At 50.1% G+C, this 8,118-nt stretch overlaps 1 long non-coding RNA gene across 1 annotated transcript; it reads left to right on the top strand.

The window, feature by feature from the left end:
• The first annotated feature begins 397 nt into the window (after window positions 1-397).
• On the top strand, window positions 398-3,795 carry LOC138434062 (uncharacterized). The gene is made up of 4 exons (XR_011254629.1): window positions 398-514; window positions 677-849; window positions 2,275-2,453; window positions 2,607-3,795. It is a non-coding gene; the product is annotated as an uncharacterized lncRNA (long non-coding RNA).
• The last annotated feature ends 4,323 nt before the right edge of the window (window positions 3,796-8,118 follow it).

The following is an 8,118-nucleotide window of genomic DNA, read 5'->3' as shown; positions in this document are numbered from 1 at the left end:
CTTCTCCTCCCACCCCTAGTCTTTCCCAGCATCAGGGTCTTTTCCAATGAGTCCCACATGCCGTGGGGCAAACAAGCCTGTGGGCCACAACAAGAGAAGCCGTCACAGTGAGACGCCTGCACACGGCAACCAGAGAGCCGCTCCCACTCGCTGCAACTAGAGAAAGCCCACGCTCGGCAAGGAGCACCCAACACAGCCAAAGCACTTTTTAAAATAAATTAAATTAAAATAAATTTTTTTTTAAAGAGCAAGAGGGTCCATGGGCATGTCGCACAGCCATCCCGGTGGTGAGAACCGGCTGGGCGGCTGCCCCGGCAGGACATCTGCCCGCACACTTCAGCAGCTCAGAGCTCGCTCTGTCCCCTCCACCACGCCCTGTGGGGCAACCCTGGGTTGTGACATCTCTGAAAACATGTTTTGGACTCGCTGACAGGCGAGAGGAAGGCAGCGTGCAGGTGTCTCAATCCTTCCATGAACTGCTTTTGAAGACGGAAGATAAGATGGCAGAGAGAGGGTGCGTATCACCACGGCTGTGGTTGGTGACTGTCCCGCGCTGCCCCTCTTCCTGCCGCCCGCCGCCCTCTAGGCTTGTCTTTCTACCCTGCCCCCGTTCTCCATTCCAGCTCCCAGGGCCGGCCCCCCACCCTCCTGTCCCTCTCAACCACCGGCCCTCTAGGTGCCCCTGCTTACCAAACTCTCCTCCAAGAGGCCTCAACCGTGAGCAGCTGCTCCCTCTTTGAAATGCTTAAGCCCTGATTCTCAGACCAGCAGAATCAGTACCACCTGTGCACTGACTGCACTGAAGCATCTCAGCATCTCAGGCTCCACCGGCTCCCTGCTCCAGACTCTGTAAGTTAAGTTAGCTGCTCAGTCCTGTCCGACTCTTTGTGACCCCCTGGACTGTAGCCTGACGGGCTCTTCTGTCCACGGGATTTTCCAGGCAAAAATACTAGAGTGCGTTGCCATTTCATTCGCCAGGGGAATCTTCCTGACCCAGGGATTGAACCCAGGCCTCCAGCATTGCAGGCAGATGCTTTACCTGGTGGCTCCGTGTGCTCTGAACCATAGCAGCTCCGATGCTCAGCATACCCCATAACCTGACATGGCTAGTCAGGGGTTCAGATGTGTCTGCCCCGTGCCCTCAAGTAGATTAGAAGTTACGAAGGCAGTGAGCCCACTCGTTCATTCAGGTGTTTATTGAGCACCTAATAGGGAGGGGTCAGCCCTGCTCAAGGCGTGGGGTACAGAGAAGAACACCACTCCTGTGGAGCCTCCAAACTAGAGGGGGAGCAAACAGGCAATGTATGTTGTTCATGGGCAAGGATTTCCCTGGCGGTGCAGTGGTTAAGACTCTGCCTGCCAATGCGGGGGACATGGGTTTGATCCCTGATCCAGGAAGATCCCACTTGCCAAGGGTCAACCAAGCCTGCAAGGTGCCGCTACTGAGCCCGTGTGCCCAGAGCCCATACTCTGCAACCAGAGAAGCCACCACAATGAGAAGCCCTTGCATTGCAACTTGAGAGTAGCCCCTGCTTGCCACAACTAGAGAAAGCTTGCATGCGGCAGTGAAGACCCAGAGCAACCAGAAATAAATAAATAAAAACTCCCTATCTGTGGTCCAGAGAAAGCATGCACCCACAGCACACACAGCTGGAACACCACCTCAGTCTGAATGAAAACCGTAAAGTCCCTCCATGGTACCTGGCATATGGCGAAAACTCAGTAGTATTAGTTACTGTTATCATTTTGCCTGTTGCATGCTAAGTTGCTTCAGTCGTGTCTGGCTCTTTGTAACACCATGGACTCTAGCCCACCAGGCTTCTCTGTCCATGGGATTCTCCAGGCAAGAATGCTGGAGTGGGTTGCCATGTCCAGGGGATCTTCCTGACCTGGGAATCAAACACGCATCTCCTAGTCTGCTGCATTGGCAGATGGGTTCTTTATCACTAGCGCCACCTGGGAAGCCCCCGTTATGATTTTACTAAGCAGCTACTATGTGCCAGACTCTGGGCAAGGCACCTTCCTCATATTTTCTCCTAACCTTTATAATAGCCCTAGGAGACAAACACTGTTATACCCATTTTACTGATGAGGAAACTGAGGCTCAAATAAGTCCTGCTGAGGCTACAGGCTAGCTGCTATCCACCAGCCAGGCACCAGGACTCTGTCAGACATAAACAGGCTGAGGCTTTGAGCAGAAAAGCCTTAGACTATTTCAGCGAGGGAGATTTGCACGCTCAACGCGGATGTCTTCACCGGAGTAAATATTTCCAGGTCAGAGCGCCTTTGGGAGAGGAAGGAGGTGGCCCCCCAGCTCCAGTCTCCTTAACTGCACCCTGGGAAGTCTGCACACTGCCTTTCTTTTTCCCCTCCTGGTGGTCTAATCTGGAGTCAGATCCAGCCGCTGGCTCTCGCAGATGGGGAAGGACTGCCAGCCAACGGGAAAACAACAGGTGAGCCTCCAAACAGTCCCCTTCTGTGCCTTGGGCAGGGTGTCTGCCCGGGCGACCACAGGGCCCCGCTGACTTCTAGAACCTTCTGTCTCTGCAGGTGTTTTAGGAACTTGGCCTCAGCGCTTCAGTGACCCATATTTTATTACCTTTCAGGTTTCTATAATTCATCATTCAGTCCCTTCTGAAAACCTAGAATGAGAGTTTAGCAGCTCAGAGCCCCGGCCTCTCTCCATTCTCTCCCCAAACACATCAGCTTGTTTGTTCCCTTTCATCCGGGCTCTTCCTGTCGCATTCTGCCCGTTCAATGGGGAAAGAGTGAAACCGGATGGCTGGACCCAGTGCGGGGAAATGACTTCAGAGCCACCTTTGTTTCCTTCATTCCTTTGAGCACACTTGGCCCCTGCGTCTCTATGAAAGGGCTTGTTTGAACCATTTGGAACATCTCGCGAGCGGGAGATGCTGTGGCCAGAATCGCTCACATCTTTTCAGGCTGCCTGAGACTGGGTGAAACTGCCAAATTTTTGCAACAAAACTAACCATGACATTGGACATTGTGTTATAAATTAGCCACAGCCTTCCAAGCAAATTGTCTCTTTTCATTGTGTCAGTGTAAGCCTTTGGAACGTTTGGCTCCAGCTACTGACTTCGGGGAGACTCAGAGAATATTTTTGTTCAGCCCCAAACCAGCCCTTCAGACACCAAGCTGCATGGGCTAATATATGTATCTTAGTTGACAGCTCTTCTTACCACACTTACTCAGAAGCCTCCTGTTGGTTATATTTCATTTCTCTGCCTAAAATTCGGTTAATGGGCTTCTCAGTTTTGATGTAGCAGGAACCATCTCCGTTTGTCTTTGAAACAAAAAGATGTACTTCTTTTTTCCTAGGCTTTTCACAATGATTATTGGAAGTTTCTTTGAAGGAAGAGTTCTTTTCAGAACTCCAGTGAGAGTTATTAAAATGTGTTATTACATTGCTCTAGGTGACATATAGAATTTCAACATTTGGTACTCACAGAAGCAATGAAAATTTCTATTTCTGTTAAATCACTCTGTGTTTTTTTAAAAAAGAAAACATCTACCCATCCACTTGAGTTCTGTCACCAACAGCCAGATCAAGTGTTTGCTATTAAAAGGAAATCTGCGGAAAAAAAAAAAAAGCTCAAATGCTATCTCATTTCTTTTCTTACTTTTCATTTAACTTTTTTCCATAGAGAAGAGGGCAGGGGACACATTTGGACTTAAAAAATAATTTTGTAGTAAAGTTCATTAAAATTGAGTTGAGATGACATTTATCGGAAATAGAATAAACCTTCTTACAATGTGTGCGAAACACACCCGTTCCATTGATGATCCATTTTTACTGGAGTAGAGCTGATTTACACATTGTGTGAGCTTCTGCTGTATGGCACAGAGACTCAGCTATAGATCTACAATGTTCTAACCATACAGAGACCACGCACTGCTGCCTGCGCCCCTCCTCCCTGGAAGAGGGGACACTTGCGACCGTCACAGAGCGTTCAAGCAACATCGTATGTGTGGGCTTCCTGGTGGCTCAGTTGGTAAAGAATCTGCCTGCAATGCAGAAGACCAGGTTGGATCCCTGGGTGGGGAAGATCCTCTGGAGAAAGGAATGGTTCCAGTATTCTGGCCTGGGGAATCCCATGGACAGAGGAATCGGGCAGGCTACAGTCCATATGGTTGCAAAGAGTCAGACATGATTGATCGATTAACACATGCACACACACACACACACACACGACACACATTAACAATGTCATCAGGTCATAACAACTGGATCAACTTGCACTCCCTTTTACAACTGAACAAAATGCCTATTCTTTCTTATTTTCCCAGTAGGAATCTTTATTTAATCTGAACTGTTGCTAAGCGTGACTTAGAGTCTATTGAGATGATCTCCAGCTGAGAGGTATCCACACGTGTCCAGGGATCTCTGTTCTACCAAGAAAACCTGCCAAGTGTTAGCCGCCTCCGCCCCCTCCATCTTCTCTCTCTGCTCCTCTCCTTGGTGCACCTGCCCCCCCAACTTCTGCAGCTTCTTCCCTGTCTCTTGTGTTCCGGGTGGAGCTCTGCCTGGACGGGATGGGGAGGCTGATAACAGGGCGAACAGAGATGTGCTGGCCACAGCATACATGTCAACACCTCTTGGGTAATGGAAGATTTCCAGAGAATTCTGCCCTTCTTAGGAGAAAGCAGCACTTTAAAAGTGAGCCCTGGTCTCATTATAAGTCAAGCTCCAGCAAGTTTCAACAGCATGTTTCAGCGAAGATGACATTTTACACTTAGCTAGCCTTCTTCAAGAAGGCACTCTCTCCAGGGAAGTCAGGGGGACTTTGCAGCCTGTCTGTGCTTACAGAGGGGGTGGGTGGTACCACACACACATTGAGGCTTTGGGGCCCCATCATCTGCCACTGCAAAACTTTTAGCTTCTCTACCCAAAGCAAGGGTGGGAGGCAGGTTTAGGGGAACAGACAGGGGATGTTTTAAGTTTCTACCCAAGAAAAAGGAAGCCTGCCACACGTATCTCCTTGGGGTGAAAGGAGTCACTAACACACACACACACACACACACACACACACACTTTAGGCAAAGACAAGAGTGGTTGTTATGGCGGATGTAAGTTGCTCCCCAAGCATGTCCTGAATGTGGGAGGCCACAGCAGCTGGCTCCCCTGGAGCCAGCCCACAGGGCTCCTGCTAGGGGCTACAATGGCCTGCTGGCCCTTGCCAGCTGCCACATTCTGCATGCCGCTGGAGGTCTGCTCCAGCAGAAGGGGCATCCAAGTGACCAGCTTCAACAAGCACCAAGTCCTGTGCCCATGCTAGGCCCGCAAGGCCACCCAGAGCCCTCTCCTAGGGCTCAGGCGAGAGCACTTTTATATACACTGACCAGCAGGGCCTACTGATGGTGTCCCAGGACAGAGAAGGGATCCCTCCTTCCTCAGGACAGAGGTCTGGGGAGGCTCAGGGCTCTAGCAGTCATGTACAGATGTGAGAGTTGGACCATAAAGAAAGCTGAGGGCTGAAGAATCGATGCTTTCGAATTTGGGTGCTGGAGAAGACCCTTGAGAGTCCCTTGGATTGCAAGAAGATCCAACCAGTCCCTCCTAAAGGAAATCAACCCTGAAAATTTATTGGAAGGGCTGATGCTGAAACGGAAGCTCCAGTACTTTCGCCACCTGATGCAAAGAACCGACTCACTGGAAAAGACCTGGATGCTGAGAAAGATTGAGGGCAGGAAGAGAAGGGGATGACAGAGGATGAGATGGTTGGATGGCATCACCGATTCAATGGACAAGAGTTTGAGCAAACTCTGGGAGATGGTGAAGGACAGAGAAGCCTGGCGTGCTGCGGTTCATGGGGTCATAGAGCTGGACACAACTTAGCAACTGACCAGAAAAGGGGGGGACTAAAGAGAAGCATCAGGGACACCTCCAGGAAAGAGGGGCCCTTTGTGGGGAAGAGCAATGTGTGTGTTTCCATCTCTGATCCCTGGGCACCCCTGCCTGTGGAGGGGGATTTTTTAAGCCACTGTCCTAGGTTGAGCTTCCCAGGTGGCTTAGATGGTAAAACGTCTGTCTACAATGCAGGAGACCTGGGTTCGATCCCTGGGTCGGGAAGATCCCCTGGAGAAGGGCATGGCACCCACTTCAGTATTCTTGCCTGGAAAATCCCATGGATGGAGGAGCCTGGCAGGCAAAGAGTTGGACATGACTGAGTGATTTCACTTTCACTTTCCTAGGTTGAGCTTCTGTCTTTCTCATCTACTTCCTCTTTCTGCTGGCAGGGGAAAGCCCCAGCGTCCACACATAGGATGTGGGCAGAGGAGGAAGCCAGAGGGTCCTCAACTACAGGACAGTGGGGTCCTCAGGGTGAGGGCAAGCTTTGCCAGAGGAGGCCAGTGTAGGTGGGATCCCAGGAGCCCTCTCTTCTAGGACATGCCCGAACCCATCAACTCCCCCATACTTGCTTGGCCCAGGCTGTCTCCTCCATCCTTTCACCCCATCCCCAGCCCTCTTCATCGTGGCCCCCTCCCCAGCTTCCTGGAGGCCTGGTCCAGCTGGAGGGAATTCTGGAAGCTGGTCACCGATAGGGCAGCTCTGCCTGTCCTGTCTGAAGGTTAATCCTCAACCCCAGAAACTCATCACCCTCTGGGAGCCTTAGTTTCATCATTCACAGCAGGAATTTTAAAAATGCTCAGCTCCTAGGGTTCCCCTGAGAGTCAAATGCAAGTGTCTGTGAAAATGCTTTGAGAAACAGGATGCCTTAACACAAGGGCAAATGATTACACCCACACTTACCTGCTTGAAGCGTCTTGGTAGGATCCCCTAGCACACTTGAGGGACTTACTTAGGGAGAGAGGAAGAGGCCCCAGGAAGGATCTGAGTCCCCTGCAGAATTATATGGACAAGAAGGAGAGAGATCAAGGAAATCACCTTGAAAGTTTCAAGCAGGTCAATTCAGTTCAGTTCAGTTACTCAGTCATGTCCCACTCTTTGCGACCCCATGGACTGCAGCACGCCAGGCCTTCCTGTCCGTCACCAACTCCCGGAGTTTACTTTCAAGGTGATTTCCTTGATCTCTCTCCTTCTTGTCCATACAATTTTGCAGGGGACTCAGATCCTTCCTGAGGCCTCTTCCTCTCTCCCTGAGTCCCTCTAGTGTGATAGGGGATTCTACCAAGACCCTTGCCTCTCTGTGAAACCTAGGGGAAACTCTTGGATTAAAGCTCCATTGGGAGTTCGCACATTTCAAGGAGGAACCTGTGAGCTAGTGGAGATTTCAAACCAAATACTCAGACACCCCCAGGACACACTGTCATTGCAAAGCTCCGGGAGGGTAAAGAAATGAACAAGTGGTTCCCACCCTCAAAACAATCACAAGTAAGTGCAGAGATGATAACCTCCACATAACACAATCTTGGCTTACAGGGGAAAGCTGCCAATGGTTTGCCAAGAGTGATGAGGGGAAGAAGATGAGAAATCATCAAGACTTTGAGAAGAAAGTAAATTGGAGCTAAACCCAAGGCCTGGACAGGATGTTACAACAAAACTGGAGGTCAGACTCTTGAGAGTCCCTTGTTCTGCAAGGAGATCCAACCAGTCAATCCTAAAGGAAATCAGTCCTGAACATTCACTGGAAGGACTGATGCTGGGGCTGAAGCTCCAATACATTGGCCATCTGATACGAAGAACTGACTCACTGGAAAAGACCCTGATGCTGGGAAAGATTGAGGGCAGGAGGAGAAGGGGACAACAGAGGATGAGATAGTTGGATGGCATCACTGACTCGACAGACATGAGTTTGAGTAAGCTCTGGGAGCTGGGGATAGACAGGGAACCCTGGCATGCTGCAGTCCATGGGACTGCAAAGAGTTGAACACAACTGAGCAACTGAACTGTACTGAACTGGAGGTCAGAAGCAAAGATCAAAGTGGGGTATTGGGACTGACACGCACACTACAGATACTATGTATAAAATAGATAACTGATGGGAATATACTGTATGGTGCAGGGCACTCTGCTCCGTGCACTGTAGTGACCTAAATGGGAGGGAAATCCAAAAGGGAGGGGATATATGTGTGGCTGATTCATTTTGCTGTACAGTAGAAACTAATGCAACATTGTAGAGCAACTATACTGTGAAA

This window comes from Ovis canadensis, chromosome 1 (genome assembly GCF_042477335.2).
Source record: "Ovis canadensis isolate MfBH-ARS-UI-01 breed Bighorn chromosome 1, ARS-UI_OviCan_v2, whole genome shotgun sequence".
Classification (NCBI taxonomy): domain Eukaryota; kingdom Metazoa; phylum Chordata; class Mammalia; order Artiodactyla; family Bovidae; genus Ovis; species Ovis canadensis.
Note: the sequence above shows the minus strand (reverse complement) of the source record. Positions and strands in the feature narration are given on the sequence as shown.